The sequence below is a fragment of the Myotis myotis genome, unplaced genomic scaffold, assembly GCF_014108235.1.
Source record: "Myotis myotis isolate mMyoMyo1 unplaced genomic scaffold, mMyoMyo1.p scaffold_m19_p_2, whole genome shotgun sequence".
In the NCBI taxonomy this organism is placed as follows: Eukaryota; Metazoa; Chordata; class Mammalia; order Chiroptera; family Vespertilionidae; genus Myotis; species Myotis myotis.
This window is the reverse complement of record NW_023416324.1, coordinates 94,049,213-94,072,990: the sequence shown is the minus strand read 5'-3', so window position 1 is coordinate 94,072,990 and position 23,778 is coordinate 94,049,213. Positions and strand designations below refer to the sequence as shown.

The following is a 23,778-nucleotide window of genomic DNA, read 5'->3' as shown; positions in this document are numbered from 1 at the left end:
GATGCTTTTCTACTTCAATTATATTGAGGTGGATCAAACATTACAAAATAAGCCTCAAATAGGAGTGCAGCCTTACTCAAAATGAAAGCATATGCTTGGGTGTCTAGATACAATGGTCATATGTTGACACCTTAAACCACACAGGCTGCTGCTGCCATGCTTGGGGCTTACAACAGGCACAAACTGTAAAGAAGGCAGGCATTTGATTCTGACACATTCCCAACTCTTTTGCATGCCATTAAATTTTTTTAAAGCTCCAGTCTTCTGCTTTTCCATCCAATTAGAGCCATCTTTTCTCTTCTCCTCTCCCGCACGTGTGATTCTCTGTTCCCATCCAGAGGGGTACAATTATGTTGTGGAAAGATTGTTGGATGAGGAATTCTTTTATGTATTAATTTATTCAACAGATATTTAAGTACCTATTGGGTGCTGAACATGGGCTAGGCATTATAGCTACAATGTGAACCAAAAAGACATGGTCTCTGTGCTCATGTTGTGAAGAGATTGACATTAATCAAACAATCGCAAGGATAAATCTATAATTAAATCCACAATAAGTATTGTACTATGAAGTAGAGGTGTTATCAAAGTGTATGACAGAGAGGCTAACCCTGTCTGGGTGAGGAAAATGGGGAAAAGCAAGAGAGTCAGGGAAAACTTCTCTGTTTTGATGGTTCTTGAACCGAGGTAAGACAAAGAGTAAATAAATGAATGGAAAACAGAACAGTTTCATGTAAGAAGGGTTTGCCTGTGTCTTAGTGAGCTCCCAAGATACAATATTTTCATTGTTAAAACTGGGGCGGTCCCTGGCAAACCTACACATAAGGGCATAGATTGTACACAGATCTCAGGGCACATGGGGTGGAGTGCGTGGCATTTAAGGAATGGAAAGAAGGCTAGGATTACTGGAAAAAGTTGGCAGTATTCCACCCTACATGAGATCCAATGCGAGAGATAGCCGCCAAACCATTTAAGGCCTTAAAGATCATGTTAAGATCTCTATCCTAAAAGCAATGGGAAGTGTTTTAAGCAAGTATATGAGAGGGTCAGATTTACCTTTTAAAAAGTTCATTCTCGCTAGAATATGGAGACCATTACCATGCAAAGTTCAGAAACCTTTCCCCTAAGTACAGCTAGCTGTCACCCGTTGGCAATGGTGTGCTGGCAAATGTTTACCAGTAGGCTTTCTAGGGGAGGGGTGGGCATGGGTGATGGTGGGTGCTATCAACCCAGATTGATAGCATTTGCCAATTTCCATGGTGTGAAGCTCTCCCCCAACCCCATGGTCAATTTAAAGCTTCCACAGGATGTTGCTGAATGCAGAGTTGGGGAGAGATGCTGGGTGGACTCTAAGAGCCACATTAGTCCCTTCCTTTTCCGAAAAACTCCAGGGGCTTTTCAGACAAAATCTCACTGAAATAACTAATGAAGTTACACCTTTTCCATGACCCCTGAGGAGTTCTAACCCAGGAGAGGGCTTACAAACCCTTCTCCAACATGATAGGCATGGCCAGGCTTGCAGCACTGAATCTGGAGGGTTCCAATAACAGAAAATATAGAGCACAAAGAGAAATCGTATGAGGTATAAAAGACTCTTTATAAACATGAAACACTTACACACCCTTCTGTGATGTAGGATGCCCATCAGAGATCTGAGCACCAAGTCCACCGTGATGCCCTGGCATTAGAAAGGTTTCTGCTATCTTGCCTCACAGATTAAACATTTTGGGAATTCAAAATAAAATTAAAACCCCACAAACCTCTAGGCTCAGAATGCTGCATGCCTATGGCCTTTCAAAGAAAAGGGATTTGCAGCATTTTAGCCCTGAACAACCAGAGTTGTAGAAACTCTAAGGAAATCTGCATTTCTTAAGGACCTGGATCATTTCTTTCACTTTGCATCCATAATGGCCAGGTTTGAAACAGAAGTTTAAAAAAAAATAGATGTAGCCTTAGCTAGTTTGGCTCAGTGGATAGAGTATTGGCCTGTGGACTGAAGGGTCCCAGGTTCAATTTCAGTCAAGGGCATATGTCTGTTGGTGGTCTCTCTCATCATTGATATTTCTATCTCCCTCTCCCTTCCTCTCTGAAATCAATAAAAATATTTTTTAATTTAAAAATATCGTATATAACTTTCTGAAATTAGATTTTTATTACTCACTATAATTTTCTGGAGATTCATACAGGTTATTGTATGTATCAATAATTTTGGGGTTTTTTGTTTGTTTAAAATTGTTGAGTAATATTCCATGGCATGGATATACCACAGTTTATTTAACAATTCATCCTTTTAAGGACATTTAGGTGTGTCCATTTTGAGGTTATCTATAATAATAAAAGTATAATATGCTAATTAGACCGGGCATCCTTCCAGACGACCTTCTGGACAAAGCCAGGGCTGCAAGGGAAGCCCAGGTCCCGAGTGCCATAGGGAAGCCAGTGTCAGCAGCTGGGGGAAGGAAGGCCTACTCTTGCATAAATTTCGTGCATCAGGCCTCTAGATATAAATAAAGCCATATGAATGCTTATGTATAGGTTTTTGTGTGAACGTAAGTTTTCATTTCTCTTAGATAAATTTCCAGGGTTGCAATTGCTGTGTTACATGGTAGTTGCATGTTTAGTTTAAGAAACTGCCAAACTATTCCAGAGTGTCTGTATGATTTTGTATTATCACCAGCAATGGATGAGTGATTCAGTTTCTCAGCATCCTCTTCAACATTTGGTGGTGTCAATATTTTTTATTTTAGCCATTCTGATAGACGTTTGGTGATGTCTCATTATGGTTTTAGTTTGCATTTCTCTAATGGCTAATGATATTGCATATCTTTTCATAAGCTTATTTGCCTCTTCAGTGAAATGTCTGTTCACAACTTTTGTCCATTTTTTAATTGGATTTCTTTTACTGTTTAGTTTTGAGAGTTCTATAGATGGTAGTACTTTGTCAAATATGCGGTTTTCAAATATAGCCTCTCAGTCTGTAGCTTGTATTTTCATTCTCTTAAAAGGGCTTTCATATAGTAAAAGTTTTTGGTTTTTATGACATTCAATTTAATTTAATTTCCTTTATGGATTATGCTTTTGGTGTTACATCTAAGAACTCTTTGCCTAGTCCTCATTACTGAAGATTTTTCTTATGTTTCTTTTTTCTAAAAGGTTTGTAGCTTTACATTTAAGCATATCATATATTTTCAATTAATTGCTGTATAAAATGTGAGGGTTAGGTCAAGGTTTTTTGGTTTTTTTGTTTTTTACTATAGATGTTCACTTGCTTCAGCATTGTTTGTTGAAAAGGCACCCACCCTTCTTACATTGAATTGCTTTTGCATCTTTATCAAAACTCAGTTGGAAACATAATTTTATTAACCAATGCCTCCCAATAAAATCCATAAAAAGTAAAAATAGTATACTGAAAATTGAAATAATCCTAAATGGGCTTATGCCCATTTTTTTTCAATATTCCACTGCCCTTTTTTTTTTTAATACTATAAGTCCTTTGGGGATGAGGGAGAGGGATGACAGGTATCATTTCTAAACATTACTTTTATTAAGATAAAGCAAAACTTAAAACTTAACTGGCAATAAGTTTATAGTGGATGTTTTTTAATTGTAAATTGGTCAGTTGGGGATTTGTAAAACAATAGCTATTCAGAAATACATTGCAAATATTGTAAACATGTATTGTAAATTTCAACAATGTAGAATATGATTCAAGATTAGGTCAAAGACTAAAATGGGCATCAAGCAAATAAGTTGCTGAACATATATTGAGGGTGATGATAAATTTTTAAAAAGGACTTTGAATAAAATATCACATAGAAAAAATCAGCACAGTCTATTGATCTAATTACTCAGGTTTGTTTTTTTTTTTTAGAAAAATTCATCTCACTATCTCATGGGGTTTTTTGTTCATTTGTTCTTTACTACCAGTTTCTAGTTAAATGGAGTTAGGGTCACTGAAGGAGGACTGCATGAGGCCAAAGTGAAAAGGGCTTATGAATTTATTAGGTCATCTGGAGACCAGATGGGTTGAGCCCCCAAATGGTGCCAGCCCCCAGGGATAGGGAGTCAGAGGTTTTAAAGGACTCTAGATAGGCTTTTTTGGCGGGAAACTCTCTGGGCAGGTCTGGATCCTGGGAAAGTCCAGAGGGGAAAGATAAAGGTCTTAGCAAATGGAAGGTGGTCTAAGCGAAAGGGAATGTCCATTGTGAAGTGACCTAAAGGTCAGTTCCCAGAGGAGGGGGTATCGATTCAATTATTTGACCAGACCAATAGTAAGTGAATCTGGAAAAAAAATCAGTTGGACACATTTGTGTGCATCAATTTCTGTGTTTTCTATTCTGTTCAATTGATTTATGTGCCTATCTTCCCCTAATATCACACCTTGATTACTGTAGATTTATCAGGTAGATTAATTTCTACTTTATTTTTAAATTGCTTTTGGTTATTCTAATTTCTTTGCCTTTTTATATAAATTTAGAACTTGCTGAGATATTGGTAGGAATTTCATTAAACTTATGTATTAGTTTCCTATTGCAGCTATGATAAATTACCACATACTTACTGACTTAAAACAATAAGAATTGATTCTCTACCAGTTTTGGTGGACAGAATCTCACATCAGTTGCATTAGGATGAAGTCAAGGTATTGAAAAAATGAATTACTTTTGGAGGCTGTGGGAGCAAAACTGTTTCCTTGCCTGTTACACCTTCTAGTGGCTGTTTGCATTCTTTGGCTGCTTCCTCCATCCTCAAAACACATCCCTCTCTTGTTTCATCATCCTATCTCCTACTTTCCCTTCTGTGTTAAATATATCTGACTTCCTCTTATAAGGACACTTTTGACAATATTTAGGATCCATAATTCAGGATTATCTCTCAGTTTTGTTAGCTGGATCACATATGCAAAATTCCTTTTGTTATAAAAGGTAACATTCACAGGTTCCAAGAATTAAGAACTAGATATCTTTGAAGACTTTATTCAGTCTTCTACTATTATTTGTTATGTTGCATCTTTCAATCCATAAACATGATGTGTCTCTCCATTTATTTAGCTCTTCTTTAATTTCTTTCATTAACATTTTATAGTTTGTATAATACAAGTTCTATAAGTTTTGCCATATTTATACTGAAGTATTTCTTATTTTTTAACAATTGTAAATAGAATTGTATTTTTAATTTTGGTGTCTACATGTTCATTGCTGATATATAGAAATACAGTTAACTTTTTGCATATAAAAATTTATTAGTACTGTTTTTTCAACATGAAAACTTATGATCTTGGTGTTGCCTTCTTGCCTTTGCATTTGGCTAAAAGAAGTACATTGGTACTTTGACAACCTCAAAGCAAACCCCAGGAATGTCACCAACACATGGCCTTTGTGACCAAATTCAGCAACCAGAACTTTATCGTTTTCATCAATAAAATTCAAGCAACTGTCATTGGATACAAAGTCTTTGATTTTTATTTTTATTTTTTCCACTAGAAGCCTGATGAATGAAATTTGTGCATGGACAGGGGCGGCATCCCCTCAGTCCAGCCTGCACCCTCTCCAATCCAGGACCTCTTGGGGGATGTCTGACTTCTGGTTTAGGCCTGATCCCAGAGATTGGGCCCAAACCAGCAGTTGGACATCCGCTCACAATCCTGGACCGCTGGGTCCTAATCATTCACCTGCCTGCCTACCTGGTCGCCCCTAACTGACCCTCCTGCAGGCCTTGCCCCTAACTGTTCCCTGCTGCCAGCCAGGTCACCCCAACTGCCCACTCTCTGCCAACCTAGTTGCTCCTAACTGCACCCCCCACTGGCCTGGTCACCCCTAACTGCCCCCCCTGCCAGCCTGGTCAACCCCAACTGTGCCCCCCTGCCAGCCTAGTTGCCCCTCATTGCCCCCTTGCCAACCTAATTGCCCCCAACTGCCCCCCCCCCCCGGCTGGCCTGGTCACCCCTCACAGCCTGCTTGTTCAGTCATTTGGTTGTCCCTCACTAACCCCCCTGTGGGCCTGGTGGCCCCCTGCAGCCTGCTTGTTCAATCGTTTGGTTGTCCCTCACTAACCCCCCGCCGGCCTGGTCATAAGCAGCCATCTTGTGAGGATGTGGTGGTCAATTTGCATATTACCTCTTTATTATATAGGATTCTTGATCACCTGGACCCTGACAGACTTCCTGTTGGTAGAATTTAGTTGTTTGGCTTCAACCCTTATTTTTTCCAGCATAATATCATTTGCATGGGAAGTGCCTCCTGAAGGGTTGGCTTCAGAGAAGAGCTCAAAGGAGCTTTTTTATACTGTTTATCATGACACTTCTGATTTTGTTGGCAGTGCAGAGCTTCCTGGCAGTATGAAGACCACATCATTTGACCATCCCATTAGTGCCACAGGCCTGACCAAAAGGCAGTTGATTTTTATATGTTGGTCTTAAATGCTGTGAAGTTGCAGAACTTTATTATTAGTTTATTAGCATATTAGAATTATTAGTTTAAGAGTTTTTATAGATTTCTTAGGATTTATCACATAAGTCATCCTACCACCTACCAATAGGGACAGCTTTGTTTCTTCTCAAAGAAACTGCATAGTATTATTCCTTTTACTTCATTTCCTTCCTTACTGCAGTGGCTAGAACTTCCAGTACTGCATTGACTAAGAGTTAAAACAGAAGACATTCTTGCCTTGTTCTGCATCTTAGTAGGAAAGCATTCAGTCTCTCAACATTGAGTATAATCTTAGCTGTATGATTTTTGTAGATGCTTTATATCAAGTTGAAGTTCTCCTCTTTTCATATTTTTCTGAGAGATTTTATCATGAATGAGTTTTGGTGTTTGTCAAATGCTTATTCTTCAGCGAATAATTTGATCATGAGGGTTTTTCTTCATTAGTATGATAATATGGTATATTATTTTATTGATTTTTGAATATTTTACCAGTGTTGTATCACTGGAATAAGGCTTTTTGATCATGGCATATAATTATTTCTATATGTAGATTAAATCTATTTGCTAATATTTTGCTAAAGATTTTTTTCACGTATACTTATTAAGGATATTCATCAGTATTTTTCTTTTGTGTGCTCTTTTTTTCTGGCTTTGGTATCAAAGTAATACTAGCTTTATAAAATGAGTTGGGAAGTAACCCCTGGTTCTTTATTTTCTGGAAGAGATTGCATGAAATTATTGTCAATTATTTAGACACTTGTTAGAATTCTCCAGTGAAAGTATCTGGGCCTGGAAATTTTATTTTGAAAAAAATTTTAAATTATGAATTCAATTCCTTTAGTTATAGGGCTATTCAAATTGTCTATTTTATGTTGGGTGAGTTGTGATAGTTGGTACTTTATAGCAATTGGTCCATTTCATTTGAGTTGTCAAATCTATGTATTTCAGTATTATCTCATTATCTTTTTGCTGTCTGTAGAATCGCTAGTGATAATCAATGTCATTTCTGATATTGGTTATCTGGGTCTTCTTTTTTCTTTGTCAGGCTTTGTAGGAATTTATCAATTTTAATGATCTTTTCAAAGAATCTGTTTTTTTGTTTCCCTGAGTTTTCTATTTTTTTTTTCTTTAATTGATTGATTGATGTTCTTGTTTATTTTATTCCACCTGTTTGTCTTTTGTTATTTTGCTTTCTTCTAAATTATTGAGATGCCAGTTCAGATTATTAATTTGAATTTTTTCCTTTTTTAATTTAAGCACTTGGTGGTACAAATTTCCCTGTTAACATTGTTATAGCTGTGCCCCACAAATTCTGTTGTGTGATATTTTCATTTTAATTCAGTTCAATATGCTTTTAGAATTCCATTTTGATTTATCTATAATGTTTTTAAGTGCATCTCTTTGTATAGATAGCTGTTTTGATGGTAAACATCACAGCCTATTGGTATCAACATATTGCCAATTTAAGTGAAGTGTAGAGAACTTACTGCCATTTATGTCCCTTTACTGCCCCCACTAATTATAATGTAATTGTCTTAAACATTTCTTCTAAATACATTTAGAACCACATCAATTATCAAACAATTAGAAAACTCAAGGGGAAAAGAAAATGTATTTATTTTTATTTTACTCTGTGTTGTTCTTTCTTCCTTCTTGGCGTGCCAAGATTCCCTTTTATTTCCCTATTTTTGGTGACTTCCTTTAGCCATTCTTTAAGGGTAGGCCTGCTGGTGGTAAATTATCTTCACTTTCCTTCATCTGAGAATATCTTAATTTTCTTTTCATAGCAGAAGGTTATTTTCACTCAACATCTGATTCTTGATGACAGTTCTTTTATTTCAGCACTTAAGGAAATGTGCTGCTTCATTCACAGTTTCTGGTGAGAAATCTGCTGTCATTTGTGTTGTCTTTTCCCAAAGGTCTCTTTTCAAGATTTTTTTCTTTATCCTTAGATTTAAGAAATTTGACCTGATATATCTTGATGTAGATATTTTAGGGTTTACTCAGTTTATAGTTTGCTCAATTATCTCGATCTATAGGTTTATTTTTTTTGAAAAATTTGTGGGGGCGGGAGGGGGGCAGCCATTATTTCTTTAAGTGCCTTTTCATTCCTGCTCTTGATATCTTCTCCTCATGGGACTTTGATAACACAAATGCTAGATTTTTTTTCATTATAGTCTCACTGGTGTGTGAACCTCTGTTAATTATTCCAGGCTACTTTCCTTCTGTTCAGTTTGGGAAATTTCTACTGTTCTATATTCAGCTTTACTGATCTTTTTTTCCCTCCATTCTGCTATTGAGCCATTCATTGAGTTTTCATTGTTTGATTATTGTATATTTCATTTCTAAAATTTCCACTTGGCTTACTTAGACTTTCTATTTATTTCCTGAGAGATTTTTGTTTGTTTGTTTCAAGTATTTATAAATGCTGTTGAAATATCTTATCATGGCCACTTTATACTCTGTGTCGAATTATTCTAACCTCTCTGTCATCTCAGTGATAACATCTGTTGACTGTCTTTATTTCATTCAAATTGTGGCTTTTCTGGCTCTTGGTACAATAAGTGGTTTTAGAGTGAAGCCTGGACACTTTAGGCATTATATTTTGAGACTCTGAATCTTATTTAAACCCTCTACTTTATCTAGCTTTCTGTGACACTACTTGGTCCGACAGGGAAAAGGAGAGAGACACTACTTCATTTCATTACTGACTGGTAGAGATAGAAATCTAGTTTCCCCACTGGATACCCACAAACATTGTGGGAGGTCAGGAGGAGGGAGGAAGTGGCTCCTTACCCTACAGCTCCCCGCTGGCCTTCTCTAACACCACTTTGTAGGGGTCTTGGCTCATTACACTGTGACAAGGGTGAAACACTGGGTTCTCCATTTGGCTTTTGCTTGTGCTGGTGGTTCAAAGTGTTTTCTGTAGTTGGAGTAGAGTGGTTATTGTCTAAAAGTCTTCTGTTTGGTTAAGTTGCCCTTTCCTCTGCCCTCTGGAAGAGACGGCAGACTTCTGTTGGGGCTTTTTTTTTTTCTTTTTTCTCTGCCTGTTGATGTATCTGAGTTGCTGCCTTCTTTAGCGCTAACGCTGGTATAGATAGGGCAAAAAGAAAACCCAGGAACTTACTGTTATGTTACCCCTTATGTTTCCATGTTTGCAGCTAGTCTATTTCTCTTCATCTTTCAAAGTATTTTTATATAATGTCCGGGGGTTTTAGCTGTCCCTGGAGAGTAGAATAAGGGGAAATATGTTATTCCAGCTATACAGAAGCAGAAGTTCTATTGATTTAGTTTTGTTTTATTATGTATTTTCTGAGTGTAAAAGACATGCAGATTTGCTGGAGAAAATTCAGAAACTGTGGAAAATTTTAAAAATATCATCTGTGATGCCCGGCCAGTATTGTTCAGTGGTTGAGTGTTGACCTGTGAACCAGATGGTCATGGTTCGAGTCCGGGTCACGGCACATACCCAGGTTGCAGGCTTGGTCCCCAGTGGGGCGCATGCAGGAGGCAGCCAATCAATAATTCTCTCTCATCATTGATGTTTCTACCTCTCTCTCCGTCTCCCTTCCTCCCTGAGGTCAACAACAAATATATATTTTAAAAAATATCATCTGTGATTTCTTATATGTTCACTCTTAGCATTTTCTTTCATTTGCAGTTTTTTAAGTTCACATATAAATTATAGACCCTTTTTCTAAAAATAAGGACTACTGTAAATTCTTTTTATATCTTATATTTAACAAACAACATATTATGGTACAGAATTTTTCTGATATTTTCTGAAAACATGGTTTTAGTAACTGCATAGTATTACCAATATGGTTATATTTAACCACTACCTTATTTACCTGTTTGTAATTCTCTGTTTTTCTAGATAATGTTGTAATAAATAGAATAAGTATTGTTAATAAATGTTTTTTATCAATATTTACAACTAGATAATGTTAAATATACTTTCACTCTAGATTATTTTCCTGGGAGAGGGTCTTAGAAGATATGAAGGTATGTACCATTTAAAATCCCTTTACGCACACTGTCAAGCTGATTTCTAGAAAGGTCACATGCACACCCAGCCTGTCAGCACGTGGGCCTCTGCTACCAGCACCAGCTCTGTGTTCGCACATGTGAAGTCTGCTGTGAGTGACCTTCACAGGGAGACTGAAGGCCCGCTTTACTTTTACAGAATAATATGGTATGAGAGTTGGGAGAACATTTAAAGATTAACCAATGTAATACTTTCATTTTATAGCTGAGAAGACACTGACCAGAGAGCTGTGTGTGCAGGGAGAGTTTCTCCCAGTGGGAGCCACGGCTGCTTCTGCGAGCGGAGGCGGGCATAGCAAGCCTTGGAGCCGGCCTGAAACCTGTTTCACACCAGTTAGAAATATGCTGGCTATTTATTTATTTGAAACTTAACTTTTTTTTTCTATGTAGAGTTGTGTGTTTTTTTAATTTAAATTCTTTATTGTTTAAAGTATTACATTCGTCTCCTTTTTCCCCCATTGACCTCTCCCCCGCCATTTCCACCCCTGAGCACATGCCTCACCGCCCTAGTGTTTGTGTCCATTGATTATGCTCATATGAATGCTTACAAGTCCTTTGATTAATCTCTTACCCCCTCTCCCTCACATACACACCCATACTTTCCCTCTGAGGTTGGATAGTTTGTTCAATGCTTCTATGTCTGAATCTATTTTTGTTTATCAGTTTATGTTGTTCATTATATTCCACATATGAGTGAGATCATGTGATATTTATCTTTCTCTGACTGGCTTATTTCACTTAGCATAATGCTCTCCAGGTCCATCCATGCTGTTGCAAATGGTAAGAGTTCCTTCTTTTTTACAGCAGTGTAGTATTCCATTGTGTAGATGTATCACAGTTTTTAATCCACTCATCTGCTGATGGGCTCTTGGGCTGTTTCCAAATCTTAGCTATTGTATGCTAGCTATTTAGTGTTTCTAATAACCCAGCGGGGAGGAGTCACAGCACTGTGAGAAAGGGAATGTCACATAGCCTCAGAGAAAGCTGAAGTTCTATTTTCATAAAGCAGCTACAACATCTGACAAATTATCAAGTTCCCTTTCTGATCCTTTCGAAAAGAAGTTGAAAGGTAGTTGGGGGTAGTGAAGGAATTTCAGATACTTGGGTCGAAGTTCTCACTTCTACTTCTACTTCTACTTGGGGAATTTAAAGACCCGTTCTGTGCTTCTAAGTGTTGCTTTTATCCAGGAAGACTGGGTGTGATGGCTGTGGTGCTGCTCCCAGCCTGAGTGTTTCATTGTCCCACTGTGATTAGAAGAACTCAGGAGCCGGGGCTGCCCCCAAGGTGTTCCAAGCAGCCCACTCAGACTGGTTTGCAGAGTGTCACCCTCAGAGGCCACACTTACCTTCCCTCCAGCTCCAGCCACCCCACAAAGCCCACTGTGCTTTCTGACCACTCCCAGAAAGGAATCCCAGTCTCTTCTCAGCTGGAGAGGACAGAGGCGGCTGTGGCACTCGGGTACAATCATCTGCACGTCTAGGGTTCTGAGCACCTGGCGAAGTGCAGAATGGGCCCTAGCCTTTCCAGAGTTCTCTGGGCCCAGGCGGGTACGCTGCCGGGTCTGTAACAGAGCCCACATCCGCAGCAGCAGCGGTTTCCTGGGGTGAGGCATTTTACCAGGCTGTGATGCAGATGGGCTGCCTAGGAAGGGCTAGGAGTGTGCTGGGACTGAAAGTGCCTGGTTGGCTCTGGAATAATATGGTATCCATTATTTAACAGGGAAATAAAAGAAAGATGTGGAGGTGGTATCATGGAACTTCTTGGACATGAAGAGTTGAAATGTCTGTGTCCTCAGCTGGGACGTGCAGCCTGGCTGCCAATGGCACAGCTTCACCAGCTCCCTGTTGTCATCTCAGACTCAAAGGGCCAAAATCTGAGCTCATCCTTCCCTAGCCGACACCTCTGCCTAATCCCCTCAGTGAAACCACACTCCTAGACAGCTGGCGCAGGGCCTTCGGGATGCTTTGATTTCCATCTTCTTCACACTGAATCTGTCCCCAACACTGCAGGTGGTCATCCATTGCCGGATGTCTCTTTCTCTGACATTTCTGAGACCTGATTTCAAAGTCATTACTCACAGAAGTGAGCAAAATTAAACTTACCATATAAGAAAAGGAATTTCAAAAACCTAAACCAAAAATTGGAAAACATGGGGGATTTCCCATTGCTTCATCCTGCAGGCACCAGCCATACCCAGAATGACACCTACGCAGCTCCTGTGGCCTCCGGAGCCACTGTCTCTCTGGCTTGGAGCCTGTCCTTGCCACATGGAGCCCATGTCTTGTGCCAGGCCCCTGACCTGACATTTCTTGACATTTGCTATTCCTGTTAATAACATCCTTACCATCCTCCTTCCTGCCTCCTAAAATGCCCTTCCTTTGCCCTTTGAAGTCTGTCTTTTAAAGCCCAGCTCAACTGTGCGACCTCTGCCTTGTGGGGTTCTACTGATTTGTGCCTGTCCTGCAATTCGATTGCACCCCCAACAAGGACATGGAAGTGGTTATAAGCTCAGGCCCCAGAACCACACATTACTTATAAGTAGTATCTGTGCAAATTGAGCCAAGTACCCAACACTTAGAGCCTTCATTTCTTATCTGTGAAATAGGAGTAATGATATCACCTAACATATAAGGTTGTGGAGAGAATTAAATAGGATGTCACACACACTGTGTTTAGTTCAGTGTCTGGCAATTTATTAATCACTCAACAAATTCTTGTTGTCATCCTATACTTTCTTGTCTTCTCCCATTTCAGTTTTTCCTTTTGTTTGTTTGTTTTCATGGGCCATCTTGTCTACCCCCATTAAATTGTAAGTTCTTGAAAATCAAGACAATAATATCTTTCTATTATCTTCTTCTCTTCCTCCTTAGCTGCACCTGTCCACCACCACAACCACACACACACACACACACACACACACACACACACACACACACACACACTGGATTCTGATGGACAGATATGAGAACTGAGTAAATCATGAATTCACAGACATGTGACCTGCACATGGGAGGTGAGAGGATCGGGACTCTCATTATCTGTAGTGATGACACATGAGCCCCAAGGAAGAGAGGAAGGTCTGCCACCAGGAGAGGCAGTGAGGGAGATTTCCTCAGAGTCAAAGTTAGTCCATCAAATGTTACCTCAAGGAAGGATAGAATAATGAGATTTGACTTAGAGGAATTTATGAAATAGGTAGAAAAACAACTGATAGGAAAATGAGACATTCTGTGTTTCAGACAACATATGAGATGAACTAGAAGAAACTAGGGGAAAAGAGAGGAGCAGAGAGGATCCCAAACTGTAGCCCTTGGTGATGGACATTTGAAGACTTTATTTGATGCAGAAACAAAATACTCAGATGACACCTTCATTTCAGTCTTAATTCCAGAACCTTTTTTCATCAAACACAACTGAACTGAAGGTAAAATTGAAAGAGAAACCAACAAAAGTGAATTGAAGAAAGGAAAAAAGAACCCAAATGCTGAAAGGCTCATTGTGTCATGCTTTAAAATGAAAGACCAGTAACAACACCCTCAGAGCCCTGGCTGATTTCTCAGTCTGGGACTCACCCAAGAGTTAGAGTTTCTGCTGTCCCCATGTTGTTTTTATCAAACCCTGGAGCACTGATACTATCTCTTCAGATTTATTCATTTCTTCCTTATTTGTTTTCCTATATCTAAAATGCACCATTGTATGGAGTCTGGGCATGGCTACAAAGATTACCCCACAATTCTCAGCAATGTCTGCACTAACCACAACCAAGAGCTCCCTCTCCCCTCTCCCCAATCTGGGCATGATAGACAGCCCAGGTCCTCATCCCCAGTCAACTTTGCCAGCCCCTTCCAAGGTGGGGAAAAAACAATTATAAAGGCATATTTTGGTATAAAGCTTAATGATTTTGGCTTTAATCAGAGAAGTGGAAGGAAATAATCTTTCAGGGACAAGTCCCTCCACTAAAATGCAAATAACATAATAAAATAAACAAAATAAAAATGGTACAATAACTGTTCACTCAATAGTGCAGATGTTTGTTTTTTAACTAAATTCATGGTTGGTGAGAGATGGAGGTGGGAGAGTTTGCATTCTGGCCTTGTCAATATGTACAAATTTCCAGTCAGACTGAGGCAATTAACAGTGAAAGAAATAGAAATGATTGTCCCAGGGTCACATCTGCCTTAAACATTGTCAATTTTCAAAATCATGTTTGCTGTCCCCTTAATGTGAAAACAGTGATGAGCAGGGACTACTGCCTCATACCATTGCCTATACCATGGGAAATGGTGCCATTGGTGACTCTTTATGTCACCCTGGACTACATCCAATGTTAAGTTTCAAAAGTATTATTGTTTGACAACCCTAAAAAATGTATTTGGTAGGTTTGAGACCTAGGCACATCTTTGTCCCAAATAACTAAGCCTAGAATTAAATAGAGAAGTATTACTTATCAGGACTGTGATCTACTCTTTCTCTAACATTAGTTTTGAGCTAGCTTTGGGCCACTCTCTCCATCTTCAGCCAGGGAAAATCAGGGAACAAAGCCCAACTTTACAATTCACCTAAGCAAAATATAACTGATATGGCAATTTGGTAAAATCCAAAATTTCAAACAGCTCAAAACAAGACTCTATTGCCCTACACACACACACACACACACACACACACACACACACACACACACACACACAGTGCTGTGTAGAACCAAATAGCAATGCCTTCTAGATAATGTGCTTCACTCCCACACATGCTGAGAAATGTCAATACACTGTGTCAAAATTACAGTCTCCAGGTCATTGCCAGTGACCATAAATTTCTGCCTTTCCTTCGGTTTCAGGAAAACATGTGCTTGTTAGCTTGCCAGACATTCATTGTACTGCCAATGTTGGAGCCAACAAGAGTGTCTAAAAATGTGCCAAAGTGTTTTCTCATTGAATGCCTGGCACAGATTTGCTTAAGGTAGGGGATCTAGAAATTTTCCAGAATCCAGTCCCCAAGTGAATAGCAACTAAAAGGACTAATTTCAGATGCTTTTTAAAAACTCTGCCAAGATTAAATGCAGTTATTGTTACTCTGTTCTCCAACTCAAATATATCTCTGATTCTAAGGTTTTTGGAGAGGTCTGATTCTTAATAATTTATATGTATCAATAAAATCCAATGATCCCAGCCAGTGTGGCTCAGTGGTTGAGCATCTATGAACCATGACATCACGTTTGATTTTCAGCAGGACACATGCCTGGGTTGCAGGCTCAATCCCCAGTAGGGGCATGCAGGAGACAGCCAATCAATGAGTCTCATCATTGATGTTTCTGTCTCTCTCTCTCCTTCTCCCTTCATCTCTGAAATCAATAAAAATATATATTTAAAAAAGAAAAAAAATTCATTGTGATATAACATGTGAGAAATATCAAAATTATATGATTATATATTAACATAATATTATGTTACTATTAATTATGTACTACTAACTAATAATATATTTATATTTATTTTATTATAAGAGTAATATATTAATCCTATATAATAAAAGCCTAATATGCTAAGTATCCAGTCATCCCGGTGGCCTTTCAACCAATCAAAGCATAATATGCTAATGATATGCTAAGGCTACTCAACTGTTCACTATGATGTGCACTGACCACCAGGGAGCAGACATTCCAACTGGTAGGTTAGCTTGCTGCTGGGGTCCAAAGATGTGCCTAGGACTGAGCAAGACGGGCTGAACACGCCCTGGAGCCCTCCCTTGGTCCCTCCCTAGCTGGAAAACTTCCTGTGTCCCTCCCCAGCCTTGATTGTGCATCAGTTGGGTCCCTCGGCCTGGCCTGAGCCCTCTTGCAATCCGGGACCCATCGGGGGATGTCAGAGAGCTGGTTTCAGCCCAATCCCACAGGCCAGGCCAAGGGATCCCACTGATGCATGAATTTGTGCACTGGACCTCTAGTATAATATACAAATACAGGGTGTCCCCAAAACTACACACACTTTGAAGGTAGTGTTTATTAAAATACATTTCATCTACAGCTCTCAGCTGTTAAAATGTGTACACATTTTTGGGACATCCTATATTATGTTATATGAATATTCTATTGCATTTGTGAAAATTGGCACAAGCAGCATTGGATGCTGTGTGGAACTATCCAGATACTCCTGGCTTCTGGAGCTCAGCTGTCAGCCCTCTCCAAGAATTGTTCTTGGTAGAAGACAGTGACCTCACCCAAGGTTTCTATTCTCTTCCTAGAGATGCCTGCATCCAAATGACTAATTGATGTGGTGGTATTAAGGCTTGGTGGCCTTATCCCAATATGGGACAACTCTATATGACAAATAGCTCCCTGTGTAGTAGGCTGGTACCTTCTTCCTCTGCCCAGTCCTCGTCCTTCTCTCCCTCACAGCTGTTACTCCTCAGAGAATCAATTCTCCTCAGAGAATCAATGATTCTCTCTCATCATTAATGTTTATATCTCTCTCCCTCTCCATTCCTCTCTGAAATCAATAAAAATATATTTTTTTTTTTAAAAAAAGAAGGCATTGGACTAGATCAAATTGATTGTAATATACTTTTATAGTCCCACCTGTCTTAAAAGAATGTCAAATTAGTAAAATTATAGCAATGACAACAACAAAAATTATAGAAACATTTTATCGTTTATATCACATATAATTTTGTTATACTTATATTCCAGCATGCTGATTTTCATCTCTGAGTTTGTTTCCAGAGGGAAGTAATCTGCAGCTATTGGTCGCAGTAGTTGTCTGAGTCAGCAGGTACTCAGTGAATGGGCTTCCAGGGCTGTATCCCTCAGCTGCTGGCAGTGAGAAACCTATCACTTGTGGTGGGTGTAGCATTGATGGCCACTGAAACAGGGTGACAGTGGTAAAACATACACTGGAGTTATTGGGATGCCACGGCAGTAGGAATACGTGCACTACAGGGTTCAGTGTATCAAGTGTTTGATAACTATGGAAGAAACAAAAGTATAATGACAATGCAATTGAAGGCTGTTCCTACAGGCAGCAGACTCTTTGGAAAAGAAAAACAGTAGGTTCTTGAGAAAGACTGAAAGGCATTACTCAGCATTTAAATACTTGGTATGAGAGCGAGAGGGCTCTTGACAAAATATAAAGAGACTCTCAGGTCCTGCAGTTGAAGAGCAGAATTATGAGTACCAGGTTCAGGATGACACATAAAACTTACTACAGTAAACAGTATGGTGGTTAACAGAGGGAAGGGGAGTAGGGATGTAATAAAGGGTAAGGGTGGCCAAATATATGGTCATGAAAGATGATTTGACTTTAGATGGTGGTCACACAATCCAATATACAAATCATATGTCATAGAAATGTACACTTGAAACCTTTATGATCTTATTAACCAATGTTATCCCAATTAATTTAACAAAAATTAAATTAAAATAATCAGCCAACCTTGCTGTTAAACTTTATTTTTCAAAAAAGAAGGCAGTAGCCCTAGCTGGTTTTGCTCAGCGGATAGAGAGTCAGCCTGTGGACTGAAGGGTCTCAGGTCCGATTCTGGTCAAGGGCACATGCCTAGTTTGTGGGCTCGAACCCCAGTAGGGGGCATGCAGGAGGTAGCCAATCAATGATTCTCTCTCATCATTAATGTTTATATCTCTCTCCCTCTCCATTCCTCTCTGAAATCAATAAAAATATATTTTTTTTTTAAAAAAAAGAAGGCATTGGACTAGATCAAATTGATTGTAATATACTTTTATAGTCCCACCTGTCTTAAAAGAATGTCAAATTAGTAAAATTATAGCAATGACAACAACAAAAATTATAGAAACATTTTATCGTTTATATCACATATAATTTTGTTATACTTATACAATTTATATATAAATTTACATATATACAAAATTTTCCATTTTACAATTATATAATTATAAAAGACTTTCATAAAAATAGAATAACCAAAGAAAGTTGAATTCTCAACCTAGGCTGGTCTGTTAAGCCACAAACTATGCAGCTTAAAACAAAAGACATGTATAGAGATCCAAGATGGCAGCAGAGTAGGTGGAAGCTGTGCTATAGTGTGACATCTGCATTATGGGAGAGGGACTCAGCACAGGAATCCTAGTGGCTGTCCTTTAAGCTCTCTCCACAGAGCTGCAAACCCCAGTCTCTCCTCACACAATTCTAGTGCACCCTGCCCACCTGCTCTTCCAGAGCCCAGGGTGAATGGTTGCAAATGAGATTTTGTGTGCTGTCCACTTGTGTCTCTGGCATACTCTGTCTATCCCTGGTGGATAGAATCACTACTGATTTTCATAGCTAGATGTTCTATGGCTGCCTCTTCTTGGCTCTAGTGCTCTGGGCTGGAGAGCCCGGTGTGTTAAGACCCCACACTCCTCAGGGTGAACTTTTGCAGCAGAGTTATCCATCCAGGATCTCAGCCCTAGGAACAGGATCAGCTCTTTTTGGATCTCCTCCCTTCCTACCAGTCTCCATGTGGCTTCTGTAAATCCTTGCGTGTAAGAATTCTGTTCAGGTAGTCTTCAATCGGTTATTCAGGTTTATTGTTCTATACTTTAGTTGTAACTCCAGTTTGGTCCTGGGCAGAGGTTGTTGTTCTAATCAAAAGACATAGAATAGCTGAATGAATAAGCAAGCAAGAAACATATATATGCTGTTTACAACAGACCCACCTCAGAACAAAAGGTACATACAGACTAAAAGTAGAGGTATGGAGATGATATTTCATGCAAATGGAAATAGAAAAAAGAAGCTGGGGTAACAATACTTACATATGATAAAATAAGCTTTAAAACAAAAGCTATAATAAGAAACAAAGAAGGTCACCACATAATGGTAAAGGGATCAATCCAACAAGCAAATGTAATCCTTGTAAATACTTATGAACCCAACATATAAGCACTTAAATATATAAAGCAAATCTTGATGGACATAAAGGGAGATATCAATAGTAATTCAGTCATAGTAGGGGATTTTAACAACCCATTGATAGCAATGGATCTTCTCAACAGAAAATCAACAAGTAAACAGCAGTTTTAAATGACACTAGATCAGATAGATTTAATTGACACCTTCAGAGCATTTCACTCCAAAACAGCAGACTATACATTCTTTTCAAGTGCACATGGAACACTTTCTAAAATAGACCACATGCTAGGACAAGTCTCAACAAATTTAAAAAGATTGAAATCATATCAAGCATCTTCTTGGACCATAAGGGTCCAAGAAATCAATCACAAGAAAAAAACTGAAAGCACAAAAAGACATGAAAACTAAACAATATGCTACTAAACAATGAATTGGTTAACAGTTAGATTAAGGAAGAAATCAATAGGTACCTTAAAATAAATCAAAATAAGAACACAACAACCCCAAACCTATGGGACACAGCAAAAGCAGTCCTAGAGGGAAATTCATAGCATTATAGGCTGATCACAAGAAACAAGAAAAATTTCAAATGAACAATCTAACATTACACTTAAAGGAACTAGAAGAAAAACAACAAACAAAGCCCAAAGTGAGTAGAAGAAAGGAAATAATAAAGATCAAAGCAGACTGCTATAGCCACTGTGGAAAACTGCATGGAGATTCCTCAAAAACTTAAAAATGGAACTGCCATTTGACCCAGAGATCCCACTTTTGGGATATCATAAGAATCCTGAAACACCAATCAGAAAAATGTATGCACTCCTGTGTTCATAGCAGCAATATTTACAATAGCTAAGATCTGGAAACACCCCAAGTGTTCATCAGTAGATGAGTGGATAAAAAGCTTCAGTACATTTATACAATGGAATACTATACAGCTGTAAAAAATAGGATCTATTATCCTTTGGGACACCATGGATGGACCTGGAGATTATTACGCTAAGCAAAATAAGCCAGTCACAAAAAGACAAATAACACATGATCTCACTAATATGTGGAATCTAGTGAGTAAAATAAACTGATGAACAATTAAGTCCAGAGACATGGAAGCAGGCAATAAACTGACAGATCTCAGAGGGAAGGGAGAGGGGTGTGAAAAAATTAACCAAAGAAATTACATGCATATATGCATAGCCCATGGACACAGACAATAGTGCAGTGAAGGCCAGAGGTTGGGTAGGAGCCAGGCGGAGGGGGCAAAGAGGTGGGAAATAGGGGACATCTGTAACACCCTCAACAATTAAAAAACAGTCTCCCTAAAAAAATACAAAAGATCAATAAAACTAAGAGTTGTTTTTTTTTGAAAGGATAAACATGATTTACATACTTTTAACCAGACTCATCAAGAAAAAAAGAGAGAAGACCCAAATAAATAAAATCAGAAATAGAAGAGCAGAAGTAACAATTGATACCAAAAAACATAAAGGATTATAAGAAAATATTACCAACAACTATATGCCAACAAATTGTACAATATGGAATAAATGAATAAATTCCTGGAAACCCACAATCTTCTAATTATATTTTATGTTTCTTCTTCTGAATGTATAAATTCCTGGAAACCTACAATCTCCCAATTAAATTTTCTGTTTCTTCTTTTGAAGAAACAGAAATTTAAACAGACCTATTACAACCAAAAAAATCAAAGCAGTAATTAAAAAAAATAAATAAATAAAAACTCCCAACAAAAAAAGAGGCCTAGCCCAGATGGCTTCAAGGATCAATTTTACCAAACATTCAAAGAATAAATAACACCTATCCTTCTCAAACTATTTCAAAAGATTTAAGAGGAGGGGGACTCCCAAGCTCATTTTACAAGGCCAGCATTAACTAAATCCAAAACCAGATAAAGACACTATGAAGAAAGAAAACTATAGGCCAATATCCCTGATAAACATAAATGCTCAACAAAGTATTAACAAATCATATCCAGCAATATGCACATTAAAAAGATTATACACTATGATCAGGTGGGATTTATTCTGGGATGCAAGGTTGGGACAATATCTGCAAATCAATAAACATGATACACCACATAAACAAAATAAAGGATTAAAATCATATGATCAAATTAATAGATGCAGAAAAAGCATTTGACAAAATCCAGCACCCATTTATCATAACAACTCTCAGTAAAGTGGGAATAGAGGAAACATACCTCAACATAGTAAAGGCCAAATATGACAGACTCACAGCCAACATTATACCCGATGAGCAAAAACTAAGTGTGTCCCTAAAGTTCAGAAACAAGACAGACAAGACAGAGATATCCACTCTCACCACTCTTATTCAACAAAGTACTGGAAGTTCTAGTCACAGCAGTCAGATAAGAAGAAGAAATAAAAGGCATCCAAATTGGAAAGGAAGAAGTAAAACAGTCACTATTTGAAGAGGACATGATACGGCATATAGAGCACAATAAAGATTCCACCAAAAACTAGTAGAACTGAAAAATGAATAAAATGAAATAGCAGGATACAAAATAAATGTCCAGAAATCGGTGGCATTTTTATGCACTAATAATGAATTATCAGAAAGGGAAACTAAGAAAACAAGCCCATTTATAATTGCATAAAAAAATAAAATAGTGAGGAATAAATTTAACCAAGAATGTAAAAGACCCTGTCTTCAGAAAATTATAAGACACTGAAAAAAAGAAATTGAAAATACAAACAAGTAGAAGCATATACCATGCTCATGGGTAGGAAGAATTAACGTCATTAAAATGTTCATACTACCCAAAGCAGTCTATAGATTCAAGGCAATTCTTATCAAGATACCAATGGCACATTTCACAGAACTAGAACAAATATTTCAAAAATATATATGGAACCACAAAAGACCCCAAATACACACAGCAATTTGAGAAAGAAGAACAAAGCTGGAAGAGTCACACTACCTGATATCAAACTATACTACAAGGCCATAGTAATCAAAACAGCATGGTACTGGTAAAAAAACAAATAAACATAGATAAATGGAACAGAGAGCCCAGAAATAAACCCATGTCTCATAGGTCAATTAATATTTGACAAATAAGGCAAGAACATACAATGGGGTAAAGACAGTCTATTCAATAAATAAAGTTGGAAAAACTGGACATATACATGCAAAAACATGAAACTAGATCACCAGCTTACACCATACACAAGAATACACTCAAATGGATTAAAGAATTAAATGTTAGACTCAAAAACTATAAAAATTTTAGAAGAAAACATAGACAGTAAAATCTCAAACATTTCTTGTAGCAATGTGTTTTTTTCTGATATATGTTCTTGGGCAAGGGAAACAAATGGGACTATATCAACCCTAAAAGTGTTTGCACAGCAAAGGAAACCATAAACAAAATGAAAAGACAACCCACATATTCACTGATACATCTGGAAGGGAGAACATATTCACTGATACATCTGAAAGGGGTTAATATCCAAAATTTATAAAGAACTTATACAACCCAACACCAAACAAACAATCCTGGTGATGGCCAGAGGAAAGAAGGGTGTGGGCTGGGTGGAGGTGGGCAAAGGGTGGAGGGAGGGTAATGGGGAAATCGGTAATAGTGTCAACAATGAAAATGACGTGAAAAAAATTAAAAGATAAAAATAAAAATTTCACTCAAGTGAAAAACAAACAAACAAACAAAATGGGCAAAGGACCTGAATAGACACTTTTCCAAAGAGGACATAACAGATGGCCATCTTTTCATAATATATGAAAAGATGGTTGATGTTATTACTCATCAGAGAATTGCAAATTCAAACCACAATGAGCTATCACCTCACACCTGTCAGAATGGCTACCATCAATAAATTAACAAACAACAAGTGTTGGTGAGGATGGGGAGAAAAGGGAATCCTGGTGCAGCCACAGTGGAAAACAGTATGTAGTTTCCTCAAAAAATTAAAAATAAAACCTTATGACCCAGCAATTCCACTTCTGGGAATATATTCAAAGAAACCCAAAACACTAACTCAAAAGAATACATTTGTCCCTATGTTCATTGCAGTGTCATTTACAATAGCCAAGTTTCCATCAGTATATTAGTAGATAATAAAAGCTGTGGTACATTTACACAATGGATTACTGGGCCATAAAAAAATAATAAAAGCTTACCTTTTTCAATAGCATGGATGGACCTGAAGAGTATTATGCCAAGTGAAATAAGCCAGTCATAGAAAGACAGATACCATATGATTTCACTTATAAGTGGAACCTAATGAACAAAATAAACAAATAAAATAGAAACAGACTCATGGACACAGAAAGCATACTGACAGCTGTTTAGGTGAAATAGGCAAAGGGGGAAAGCAAAGAAACACACAACTCATGGATGCAGATAACAGTGTGGTGATTATAAGAGGGAAGGGGGGGTGGAGGA

General features: G+C 38.1%; 1 pseudogene; it reads right to left on the bottom strand.

The window, feature by feature from the left end:
• Nucleotides 1–5,269: 5,269 nt before the first annotated feature.
• On the bottom strand, nt 5,270–6,361 carry LOC118674995 (annotated as a pseudogene).
• Between the last annotated feature and the right edge of the window lie 17,417 nt (nt 6,362–23,778).